The 13,473-nt window shown below is 36.4% G+C and overlaps 2 long non-coding RNA genes across 3 annotated transcripts; one reads left to right on the top strand and one right to left on the bottom strand.

Annotated features, from left to right (window-relative positions):
• Positions 1-413: 413 nt before the first annotated feature.
• On the bottom strand, positions 414-3,252 carry LOC125804823 (uncharacterized). 2 transcript variants are annotated; one of them, XR_007441007.1, is made up of 3 exons: positions 3,161-3,252; positions 844-906; positions 414-622 (listed from the first exon to the last, which is right to left on the bottom strand). It is a non-coding gene; the product is annotated as an uncharacterized LOC125804823 (long non-coding RNA). The 2 variants fall into 2 exon arrangements; XR_007441006.1 differs by lacking the exon at positions 3,161-3,252 and adding an exon at positions 2,407-2,602.
• Positions 3,253-3,435: 183 nt separating this feature from the next.
• On the top strand, positions 3,436-9,030 carry LOC111191463 (uncharacterized). The gene is made up of 3 exons (XR_007441008.1): positions 3,436-3,815; positions 6,996-7,203; positions 8,112-9,030. It is a non-coding gene; the product is annotated as an uncharacterized LOC111191463 (long non-coding RNA).
• Positions 9,031-13,473: the final 4,443 nt, after the last annotated feature.

Raw genomic sequence — 13,473 nt, 5'->3', positions numbered from 1 at the left:
CAATTTCATTGTCCAACTAAAACTATAATACCTCTTTTCCCAAAGGCAGCTGCTTTTTTGTGTTTCTTTCTTTTCTTCTTTCTTTTCTCTTGTTCTGACTCAGAGTCTGAGTGAGACCATGATTCAGAAGAGCTGGAAGAGTCTGATGAGTAGTTCTTCTTTATCTTCTTGGAACCTTTGAGAGAGTTAAACACATTCACAATTGTACACACCCTAAAAATGATGACTTTCAGAATATCAATAATTTTAAAAGGATCAAATGCCTCCATCAGAATAACAACCTTTTATATATTATTAATTATTAATTTTTATTTAAACTGACAAAAACAATACCTACTTTACACACACACACGCGCGCGCGCACACACATCAGGGGACATTAGTTTTGAGTGTTGCATGATTTTAATACCTTTTGCAGATTTAGAAGTACTCCCAGTCTCTTTCTTGCCAAGTTGCTCACGAAGGAAATCCTTTTCTTCTTTAAGGAGTCGATTTTCTTCTTTTAAGAGGCGGTTCTCCTCTTTCAAGAACCTTGTTTCCTCATTAAGCCGTTTGGTCTCTTCACAGAGTTTATCAATGCTTAATTGTGCAGTTGGTGCTGCAGCTGGTGTAACTACAGTTCCTAAAGACAGAGAAAAAGACAGACAGAGAGAGCCATCTGAGAATACTATGGGATTTCCTAGGTATTTCTAAAGCACAATATTATAGCTATTTAATGTTTTTTCATATATACACAATATAGAAATAATCTGAATAATTAATATATAACATTTAAGTTTATTTAAAGTAAATGTAAAAAAAATCTGTCTTTAAAACTAAATTCACATTAGGCAGTTAATATACCTTCAGAGTGGACAACCACTGAGCCTCTGGTGGAACGCTTCGTTTTTCTAATATTAGGCATGGCTATAAAACAAGCATAGCAAAGCAAGTTAAACATCATAATGTGAATATACATTAAACATTTAACCAACAACAGTGCATATGATTTAGCATTTAACAACAATGTAACAGATAGGCCCTACGAAGTTAATGACTTGTTTGTGGTTTTAAAAATAAGTACAGGATGAGTTTGAACGTGATCATCTGAACCAGTTTGACTGCAGAGTAGTGCTGGGCGATATTGAGGAGACATCCTTGAGCGATTCAGGATTACGATTTAGATTTATTTTAAGTTCTTGTATAACAATGGGACAAAAAGCAGTTTTTAGGCGCTTTTCAGATTTTCTATTTTATTTTTTTATTTTCAGACATATAAAATGAACTATTTATATGGATGAAGTGTTTTGGCAGCTCTACATTGTGCTATAATGTGTTTACAATCATCATATAAAATGATAAAATGCTGCATTTTACTGGTTAGAAATTATAGTGATCTGAGCCTGTAATGGTATTTTCTTTCTCCAAAGGACTGTAAACTTTATAATAATAAAATCTACCACTTTTATAACTCATTTTGCATTAAACTCTGGGTTTTGTGTGGTCTACTCCTATACAAACAAAAAACCGCAGTGTCTGTTTAAGAGCGGTGACCCTCAAAGTGTCTGATCTCTCTGATAGACTCTTTGTGGCCGGCCAGGTCACGCCCTCTGCCTTCCAGCTGACAGAACTCGGCCCCCGATTGGCTGGCAGCCCTCATTTGCATACTTGCATGTCCTGTAGACTCCGCCCTGTCTGGCTCTATGCGGAAACTCGCGGAGCACTGAATAAAACGGTTTTAATAAGGAGATAAAAATCAGATTACTCTCATTTCTGGATCAAGAGATTTCCAGCGCGGGTGGGATATAACTGTGGATTACAGGAGACTGGATTGATGGATTCTCTTTAGCCTGGACGCGTTTTGAAGGTAGGACCTGTGGCTGAGCGCTGCTGGGTGTTGGGGGGGTGGGGGCAGTGACCGGAGGTTACCCCAGGACAAAAACAGAGCCTTTTATTACTGTAAACATGCGCTCTGACACGCTCTTTCAGCTATAATTCAGGAACCGTACATCCTACGGAATTCGGAGAGCCGGACGGTTCGAATGGTGTATAACATGACCGCATTCGATCAAATATGGACAAACGATAAAAGCAAATATGAATGTCATATTTCATACTTCTCAGAAGCAAGGCATATTTCGCCCTAAATGTTTATTTTCTGAAAGGATTTACTGCTAAACAGGCTGAATAGCTGAAAAGCAGAGATTCTAAGCTTTAAAATGGTATATTGGTTGTCTATATTGAGCCTATAAATGTCCATAACTATTCAGAAACAAAACAAGATATAATAATTCATATTTTTCTGGCCCGTCTACGGGCCAGGGCGTGTTAAGAGGTTAAAGCAAGTGACCTGTAAAGATGGTGAGACAAATAAAAGCTAGCTTGATTACTTGCGTTACCTGCCTGCAGAAATCTGAAAAAGCTCACCTTTCTAACCTAAATATCTTGGTGAGGAGACAGAGGTGACGAGAGGTAGCGCAGCTGAACCGCTCCTAAAGACGCTGTTTAGAAAACGCGCGCGTTGGTCTGTGAGAGGCGCCAGTAACCATGGTAACGCAGATAAACACGTAATTACACCATTTTAAAATCACATTAAAATTGTAACGTTAATTCGAATTAACCGAATTAATCGTGAAAATCGCCCAGCACTAGTACTACTGCAGAGATATATGTCTTATTAACTGAAATACTTTTAGTTATAACGTTACTACGAAAATATATATATATGTATATTTACCCGATTCAAATCTGCAAAACTATCGCTCATTAATTACATAGCTTCTACCACTATTACAGCCAGAATTGTGGGCTTCACAATTTGAAAGTAAAACGCTAACAACGTGTGGCCATCAGTTGTAAGCGCTGCTCTCTCTCTACGGCTCTGGCTGAACTTGGCATATAAACAAGAAAAGACCATTTCAAGATAAAAGTAATCGGAGACCAAATCAGAGAAAATAAATACAGTCTGCAAATAATCAGAATAAATACTTTCTAAAATCGTTATGGTGTGTTCCACCAATACTGTCAGTTCATTTATTTCATTTATTTTAAAAACGGGTAACGTTAACCAAAATAAAGATAAACTATTTATTTTCATATGCATCCTAGCGTTAAATAAAGCAAGACTAGATCATATCCTGACGAAGGCACCATTGCCTAAATAACCAAATAAAAACAGTACCTTTCGTTTTTTTTAGAATAATCCATGGAATTCTTCAAGCATCAGTTGTTGCTTGCATTGGAATGGCGCTGAGAGCAGAAATTTGCGCCAAAATAGGACAACAATAACAAGCAGTCTGATTGGTTTACGGCCTCAAATGTCTTGGCGTACTAAAAAAAAAATAGCTGAGTTCCAAATTGCTTCCTACTCCCTATGCAGTGCACCACATAAATGATGAATCTGTGGCTCTTCCAGCGAAATAATGCATAACATTTAAAACAGATAATCGTCCGACATAGATGTAAATAGAAATCACTCTCTAATGCACTATTTCGATGTAGAATGTTATATTGCCTATACATAGGGAGTAAGGAGCAATTTGGTATTCAGCCTAAAATGACTCAACCTCAGGCTTCTGTTGTGGCGTTCTTTGCGTGTGTTCAGCATTAGATGAACTGCTCGGTCTGTTATAATTTTATCAGATATAAAGAGTGGCTTGTTACATTGAGTATATGACTCTAACTAGGGAACTAATTAAGAAGGCAGGGAAAGGTGGCAAAAGTTTGATAAAATGGCTGCAGAATCAGGGTCTTTTATCTGCAAAAAAAAAATGTTCAGTGTGCCAACACAGAATGAAACTAACTAGGACAGCAACTACTAAGGATGGCTACCGATGGTAAGTTTGTATTATAATAATTATTGTAAATAAGCATGAATTGGATTGTCTTTAGTCCAGTGATCTATAATTTGGTACAAAAATCTTTTTGTTTTGGTTAATTTTCCAGGATGTGTAGAAGGGCAAGCCACAGGGGAAGGAAGGTTACATGCTCCATCAAAAAGAACTCCATATTTTCCCGGTCTCACATTTCATTGTCATCCTGGTTGCAAATAATACACAGGCGAGTACTATTTTTGGCAATTGGGTTGTCAATATTGCCATATTACCGCAATTTCCGGGGGTATAAGCTAGAGGTCTGTACGGACTGCTTTTATTATAATAATAACAATGCTACTACTACTAATACTACTACTAATAATAATGCATATATTAATTCATTTAATTGAATTAAATTGTATTTTTTTATTCCTGAATCAATCTTCATCCAGTTTACAGGCCTAAAAGAGTTTCAAGATAATAGCCAATGCAAGCAAAACTTAACCCTCAGAGTGTTACTGATAAATATCAAAGCGGAGGATGGACCGAAACACACACACCGATGGAAAATGCCTTAAAAAAACTACATTTAATTAATTAAATTCATAGGGCGGTAGAAATGTGTGTGTCGGGCGGGCGCGGGATTAACCCCTTTTCACGGTGGCCATACAATGCGATTTTCGCCTATTTTGGGTCCCTCTGTTCAGTTTAGAATATTAAAAAAAAACACACACACTGTACCCCTGTACCATGTGAAAGTAGATACTTGGGTTCCAAAAATGGAACCCAAAATTTGGTAAATTAAATAACCTCTCATTGATTATATATTTTGAAAATTAAAAAAAAAAAACTGAAAATCGCCTATTATTGTCCCACACAAATGATCATATCTTCAAAGTACATGATGATATCAAACTAATTCTGCTTACACATATGCACTAACTACTAAATTTTGTTGAGCTACCTATAACGGTTTGAGTTTTATGAAAGATTAACCGGAGAGTGCCAAAAACGTCTCCAAGTGTCCCACACTGTATCCAAATGGCACAAAGTTCCATACAGCCCCAAACCTCTCTAAATGACCCAAAAGTATTATTATTATTATTACTGAAGAGTTACTGTACAATTCCTCCCCAGAATCACTCAAACAGCTCTGACACACGATTTGTAGCGGGAGCGGGAAAAGGCAGTCCTGTGCAGACTTCTTTTCACCTGTTTTAATTGCATTTTAAACAACTGAAACTGACTGGCCGCCTACAGTCTCCACCATTTCTGTAGCAAAATGACAAAATCAGGCACACTTCTTGGTTACGTGATCAGCTGCTTAGCCAAAATTTGTATTCAAATTAGTTTATTGCTTCCTCACTGATTCATACTGCTACTTTTTTCACATGCTTCGTGCATTTTGTGCATTTAAAGTGGCTCTAAATATCCAGTATCAGTTTTTTCCCTATTTAGTGGCTGTTAAATTATTGTTTTTGTTCATTTCTTTTAATGTATTTTTGTTTGGTGTCGTCGCCCATACTCAGTTCATTTACTTTTGTGATATTTGCGTTTTTTGTGTGTAATATTAGTTTTTCTACTATTGTGCAGAGTTTTTCGTTTTTATCTTTTGAAATTCGTTTGATTATATTTTTGTTGGTATTTTGGATGTATGAAATATCCAGTGTGTGACCTCAGCTTTCTCTTAAGAAATCGGCTTTCTGACACACAACCGACAAGATTGGGTTAAATTGCACAAAGTTCCCCCGGCTTAACTGTAAAACTACAGCATTAACCCTTTGATGCGCAACATAGGTAAAAAGTGTTTCTATGGCATATCTTAGCAATATAGCCTTTCAGAATTTAAGTTATTCCTCAAATAACTGTTTTTTGATCATCATACAACCTTAATTTATTTTTTCCTTTCTTACTTTTTGAATAAAAGCACTTACTTTTGGACTGGCTGTCCAAGTAATTAATCTACTTCTCCCTTTTATATTACAACTTTACTCTCGTGGCTTTTCCTGATATGCTACAAGTAATTATTATTAGCTATTGGCTGTTGACATTCTATTTTAGAAATCTATTGTAGTTTATCTATTGTAGTAGCTTAGCTAAGAACATTGGTAGGCCATTTATCTACAGTGTATTTTTGTGATAATGATATTCTTGGTGACAATATCTGAAATATTTTATTAATTTGAAGAATACACTGACTAATAACGAATAAACTGATTCTGACTTTTATGTACAGATTGTGTTAATAATAATAATAATAATAATGATAACTAGATTGCAGTTCATGCAGAAACTGCGAGTGTGATTGCAGAGCTGATGTGTGGCTGGTGTTGCTAAGGTGTTGCTAGGTGGTTGCTAAGGTGTTACAAGGTGGTTGCTAAGGGGTTGCTAAGTGGTTGCTAGGTGGTTGCTAAGGAATTGCTAAAGAAATACTCAGCCATACATGAATTAACATTTTTAATGTGTGCATTAGAGGGAGAGTTCCATATAAATGTATTTTATTCAAAAAGCACAAAAGGTAAAAAAATTAAATATGGATGTATAATGATCAAAAACAAGTTAAATGAGGAATACCTTAAATTCTGAATGAGTGAATTAATTTATTGCTAAGATATATCATAAAGAAAACCCAGCCATATATACGAATTTACATAGAAAATGAATGCAGGTCATTTTTGACCCATGTGTGCATTAGAGGGGTAGTGAAACAAAAATTGATTTTATTCAAAAAGTAAGAAAGGTAAAAATAAAATAACAATGTATGATGACCAAAAACAAGTTAATTGAGGAATACTATAAATTCTGAATTTCTGAATTAATTTATTGCTAAGATATATCATAGAAACCCTCAGCCATACATGAATTTACATGGAAAGTGAATGCGGGTCATTTTTGACCCATGTTGCGTATTAGAGGGGGTGTGCATATCTTGCACATCAAAGGGTTAATTAAAAGTTTCTGTAACTGTATCTTTCTGTGTAACTATATCATGTTATATAACATGGACAACAGTGGCTTATAGTCAAATGTGGCCTGTATATGTACAAATAAGTTTCTAGTGGGTGTGGCTTACATTCAGGTGCGTTCAATAGCCCGGAAATTGTGGTAGATATGAGGAGACTATGAAAACCCTCTTTAGTTCATCCCATCTTATACCTTTTGTTTTTTTATTGTCCTGAGTGTCCCATTCTTTATTTTTAGTCTGGCTCAGGGTTTAAGGAAGAGACATGTGGATATGATAGAAGATGGTGTATGTGGGAGCAGCAAGTCCTTGACCAGGGTGACTACACATCTGCGGAAAGTGTGTGGACGAGCAATAAGGCGATATGAGAGAAGAAGGAAAATGAAAGTTGGAGGGAGGAGAGCTTTTGTTGCAATTGATGAAAGCAAATTCAGACACAAAAGAAAGGTGAGTTATTTTGAATTCTTGTTGAATTCTTGTTGAATTTTTTGTTTAATAACATGTGCACAGAGATGCATAGTAATGAAGTAGAACTACTTCACCACTGTACTCTACTGGACTATTATTTTTACTACACTACTGTACTTAAGTACTAAAATGCTGTATCTGTATCTACTGGAGTCTTATTTTTACTTCACTACTGTACTTAAGTACTAAAATGCTGTATCTGTATCTACTGGAGTATTATGTTGGTGTGTGTAGGTGCGCGTGTGTGTGCGTGTGGTTGTAAGTGCGCACCCGCGTGTGTGTGTGTGAGAGAGAGTGCGCATGTGTCTTCTGATTCACTCGTTTTACTGCCTATTTTTTTTATTGGCTTATGCAGGCAATGGGTGTAGACAAATTAAATGAGAAAGGAACATTTTCAACATGTTTTTGTTTATAAAGAGTTAAGCTCAGTCTTTTAAGGTGCTAATCATTTGTTTTTACATAAGAAACACTTGTATCTGGCCTTTGACTTCTTTAGTTTATTTTACAACAGTGATAAACCAACTAGTCACCTTTTTTATGCTGATTTGGTTAAAATATCCAAATTTCTTGTTGTCAGTTGTGTTTAGCTTCTCTATTGGCAGATTTGTTTAGAGAGTTAATGGAACATTCCGTGTACATGAACTCTATCCTGTTCATTCCCAATACTTGTACTTTACTTTCAGTATTTGAGTCGAACATTTTAGAATGAACTACTTGCAGTACTTAAGTACAAAAAATGTTGACTACTTTAGTACGTATAGTTCTTAAAGAACACTTCTACTCAAGACACTTGTACTTGTACTTTTACTCAAGCATGGGTCTCTAGTACTTTATATATGTCTGCTTGTGCACAATCGACTGCTGACTAATGTTTGTTTGTTTTTTAGTATGGACGTGGGAGGCGAGGGCCTACATGGCGTAGGAGCTCATGGGTTTTTGGCATGCTGGAGGTGAAGCATTCAAGAAGGCGCCCCATTTTAAAACTTGTGAAAAATCGTTCCAGGAGGCGTTTGTTGCCAATTATAAGGAAGTATGTTAGACCTGGATCTCATGTAATTAGTGACTCCTGGGGTGCATACAACACATTGGCTCAGCATGGCTATATCCACTATCAAGTCAATCACCAGCAACATTTTGTACATCCTGGGAATGGAGCTCATACCCAGCATATTGAAAGAGCCTGGCGAAATTATAAAGAAGACATCTATAGGTACAGAGGTAACCTGACTGAGAAATCCCTAAAAATGAATTTAAGGTTTATAGAGTGGAATTCTTGGCTAGGAAGACAGCACAGGAATGGAATACTTGGCCGTTTGTTTAAAGATATTAGAGCATGTCACAAGGTTTAAGGGTGAAAAAGTATACCATAAGAATATGTGTATTTACCCCCTTTTTAAACATAATTTGTAGAATAAGGTCTTACATGTTAAATATATATAAATTAACATACCACTTCAAAAACCACTAGAATGTAATCAAGAGGAAAATGGATAATCACAAGTGCTTGAATTGTGGCACCAGGAGTGACGGAGTTAGATCATCCAAAAGCAGTGTGAAAGACTGGTGGAGGAGAGAGAGCATGATGCCAAGACGCATGAAATAAAACTGATTAAAAATCAGGGTTATTAAAACCACCAAATATTGGTTTCTGAACTCTTAAAACATTATTATAGTTGTTTCTAAATTAATATGAACTGCTTTTTGTTTGCATTATTTGAGATCTGAAAGCACTAAAGCATCTTTTTCATTATTTTGACCATTTCTCATTTTCTGCTCTAAATAACAATATTTGTATTTAGTATTTGGGAGAAATATTGTCAGTAGTTTATAGAATAAAATAACAGTGTTCATTTTACTCAAACCTGTACCTATACATAGTAAGAAAATTTAAAGTGGCTTGGAAGGGTCAAGGGGGCGAAGGCAAGCTCCTGCCCGCAAGCTGCTTACCCCAATGAAAGCTGTCCTCAGCTTTTCTCATTGTATATATATGTAAGTTCAGTCATGCATGCTTGGTTGTGTCAAAAAAGAGATAAATAATAAACAGTAAACAGTTCTGTTTTGTTTTGAAGTTGTATGTTGTTCTTTTTGAAGTGCTTATTTGTTGAACTACATGGTAAGAACTGAGTAAAACCAGAGAAATAAGCTCTGCTTTCTTTTACAGTCCTTTTACTCCTTTATTAAGCAGAAAGTTCTGTTAGTTACACAGTGTTTTACATGGTACTTACAGAAGGATGTTCTACAGAGGGCTATTTGTTGAACTACATGGTAAGAACTGAGTAAAACCAGAGAAATAAGCTCTGCTTTCTTTTACAGTCCTTTTACTCCTTTATTAAGCAGAAAGTTCTGTTAGTTACACAGTGTTTTACATGGTACTTACAGAAGGATGTTCTACAGAGGGTTATTTGTTGAACTACATGGTAAGAACTGAGTAAAACCAGAGAAATAAGCTCTGCTTTCTTTTACAGTCCTTTTACTCCTTTATTAAGCAGAAAGTTCTGTTAGTTACACAGTGTTTTACATGGTACTTACAGAAGGATGTTCTACAGAGGGCTATTTGTTGAACTACATGGTAAGAACTGAGTAAAACCAGAGAAATAAGCTCTGCTTTCTTTTACAGTCCTTTTACTCCTTTATTAAGCAGAAAGTTCTGTTAGTTACACAGTGTTTTACATGGTACTTACAGAAGGATGTTCTACAGAGGGCTATTTGTTGAACTACATGGTAAGAACTGAGTAAAACCAGAGAAATAAGCTCTGCTTTCTTTTACAGTCCTTTTACTCCTTTATTAAGCAGAAAGTTCTGTTAGTTACACAGTGTTTTACATGGTACTTACAGTAGGATGTTCTACAGAGGGTTGTTTGTTGAACTACATGGTAAGAACTCAGTAAAGAGAAATAAGCTATTTGTTCTCTGTTATTAGGTATTGACCTTTTATTTTTAAATCAAATAAATAAAGACTGATTAAAATGAACAGTATTGGTACTTATCATCATATTACTGGGGTAAGTACCTCACACTTACCTGGTTATTGTCTAGAACATGTGAGGTATGTCAGGGTAAGGAAACTGTATTGGTACTTATCATCATGTTACTGGGGTTAGTACCTCACACTTACCTGGTTATTACCTAGAACCTGTGAGGTATGTCAGGGTAAGGAGACTATTGGTACTTATCATCATGTTACTGAGGCTTGTACCTCACACTTACCTGGTTATTACCTAGAACCTGCGAGATATTTCAGTGTAATTAAATTGAACTGTCCTTGTTCTTACCATCTTGTTAACCAACATAATTACCTAGTACTTTGGAGTTTGTACCACCCATGTACCTTTTTATTACCTAGTTCCATTTCAGTGTAATTAGGCAAGACTGTCCTGGTACTTACCATCTTGTTACCCAAAATAATTACTTAGTACTTCCGAGTTTGTACCTCACTATTACCTGGGTAATACCTAGACATTTCAGTGTAATTAGGCAAGACTTTCCTGGTACTTACCATCTTGTTACCCAAAATAATTACTTAGTACTTCCGAGTTTGTACCTCACTATTACCTGGTTAATACCTAGACATTTCAATGTAATTAGGCAAGACTTTCCTGGTACTTACCATCTTGTTACCAAAAATAATTACTTGGTACTTCCGAGTTTGTACCTCACTATTACCTGGTTAATACCTAGAACTTAGGGTACTGTAAAAGAAAGCGTTACCGACGTATTTGTGATTCTTACTTAAGTTTTATTTAGTGATTCACTTTGTCTCAGTTGTTTGTCACCAAAATTGCTTAGGAGAAATAGTATTACACAAAAATGAGACATGAGATACTTCTGAGGTTAAACGAGTCAAAAATGCGCAATTGAGATCTGGGGAAATCAATTGACTGCTCGCCAAACCCGGGTATGAGACCCACTTTCATTGTCATTGATGCCATATTGTGTTATTACTGTGGCAAATTTGAGCACAATGTGAAACTTCTTTGAGATTTATAGTAAACCTTAACAGGAGATGAGATTATACCTTTATCTCGGGAGACACATTTGAGCAGCAGGAGACTTGCTAAAAGTTATTTTGTCTTTCCATCTGACCTAATTGTTGTCTTCTAGAAACTACAGGGATATAATGTAGATAAGCTAGATAAGATCTACTTTTTAAGGCTTCTTTCCTCTTGGTCCCCCTCCCAAAGTCTGTCAACTGGGCAAAATATATATACATACACAGCAAAAAGGCAAGTGTTAGATTAACTCCCACAGAGCAGGGTTTAGGGTTTATATAGGTCCACACTCTTTGAAGTTAAATCAACACTTTCAAAATAGTTAAACATTTAACACCTTGCCAGAGTTCCTTTTTAACTCAACATTTGTATTTCTTTAACTTCCTAAATTGTTACACTAACTGAAAAGAGTTAAAAAATATATATAAATGAAAAGAAGATCATTCAATTAATATGACTTTTTATTATTTAATTATTATTCAGGACAGGTTAGCGTGTAATCTTCCATTGTATTTCTTAGTGCATTACCAACACTTTATCACAATTTACTATACAAAGGATGGTAACTTGCTTTTATAGCCTACAATATATTGGGGAGACAAACAACCATTAAACAAAATATAACACAATACCCAATGGAAGGTAGCCCTGCTGGGCAAGATTTCACACTGATGGTAAGTTAGGATCTGAGGGACACACCCATTATGCAAATAACGTGTTTAACTGGGCGGAGTTTAATTAAATCTCTGTGGAGTTGGCCAGTATTTATTGGGTTTGATGGGATTAACACTGAAATATTCAACTCTGTCAAATATCTCCAACACTGAACACAATTTTAATCTGAAAGAGTGAAAATTACACTTTGAGAGTGAAAATCAACTCTCAGCTGTTTAACTCCGAAATTTCACCTCTCCTGTTTTGCTGTGTGTATATATATATATATATATATATATATATATATATATATATATATATATATAGTTGAGTGCATCATAGAGGCTTGTCCAGCAGTCAGTGATCTCTCACCAACAGGTACTCTACTTTGATTAAACCACAAAAAGTCTTTTTGTAAGGCTGTGGAGAAAAGCACTTTTACACCTTTCTTTAATCAGACCATACCTGTAATCATTTACCGTCTGAGATTCAACAAGAGCATTACAATATCTTATGTTTTCTAAGCAACGAAAAAACAAACAATACAAATCCCCATTAAACCCCCCTGATTGGTTTCCTTTCTCAAGAACCTTCCAGTCACAGATGGCACATGACACAGCTGGGAACGGAACCTAAACTCCAGCAGCTGGGCTCAGAGAGCCGCAAAACATCAGTCTGAATGTTTTGCTTTCCTTCGGGGAGTCCCTCGCATCTTCTGGACGCCTCTGTAAATCTACTGCTACCACAACTTAAACTCCAGCCCGAGCGCAGAACCCCGCCGCTCGCTATTTCCAACCTAAAGAGTCCATTCCTTTAGAGAAAGAGATGAGGAACATCTCGCGGGGGAACGGGGAGGGAGATTTACAGGGGGAAAAAAGTAATCAAAAAAAAAAGAAAGAAAAAAAAGGCACAGCTAGGACAATCTCCAAAATGGTTCTGCGCTGGAGGATTCCTCTGGGCGCCATCAGCGCAGAACCCATTCAGTGTCTCCTAAAGCTCCTCCTGCTGCCACCGATGCGAGATTCCATTACAGAAGAAATGGGATAGCAACACAATTATCTCAAGTTCAATTCTCCAAGCCCCATTGTGTCTGCAAACTGGGACTTGGGCTGGGATTACCACGGGTTGGGTTGGGTTGGGTTAGGAAGGGTTTGGGAGGGGAATGTTGGGCGGGGGTTGCCAACAGGTTGGTGGAGGTTGGTAAAGGTTGCTGATGGTCATTAAAGATTAAAGACATAGATAATGGTGATGCGGAGGGGTACAAATCATCATTCCTCAGGTTGCACTAAGCTTTTTTTGCTTTTTTTCTTTTAGAGAGAGAGAGAGAGAGAGAGAGAGAAAATAAGAAAGACAAAGACAGGCGAAAGAGAAATGCACTGCTGTTGATTCAAAAGATTGGCTTGGATGGCTATTAATCAATGTATATAGGTTTGCCGTCTTTTTTTTCTTCATTTTTTTTTCCATCAGAGAGAAAGACATATAAAATCTATAGACTTAAAAAAAAAGTATGGCAATACAATTTTTTGTTGGAACAGAACGGATCCTTATATGTGGGAATGTAATCCTGATACACTCAAGTTCAATTCTCCATGCCCCATTGTGTCTG

Source organism: Astyanax mexicanus, chromosome 10 (genome assembly GCF_023375975.1).
Source record: "Astyanax mexicanus isolate ESR-SI-001 chromosome 10, AstMex3_surface, whole genome shotgun sequence".
NCBI lineage: Eukaryota > Metazoa > Chordata > Actinopteri > Characiformes > Acestrorhamphidae > Astyanax > Astyanax mexicanus.
This window is presented reverse-complemented; position numbering and strand designations above follow the sequence as displayed.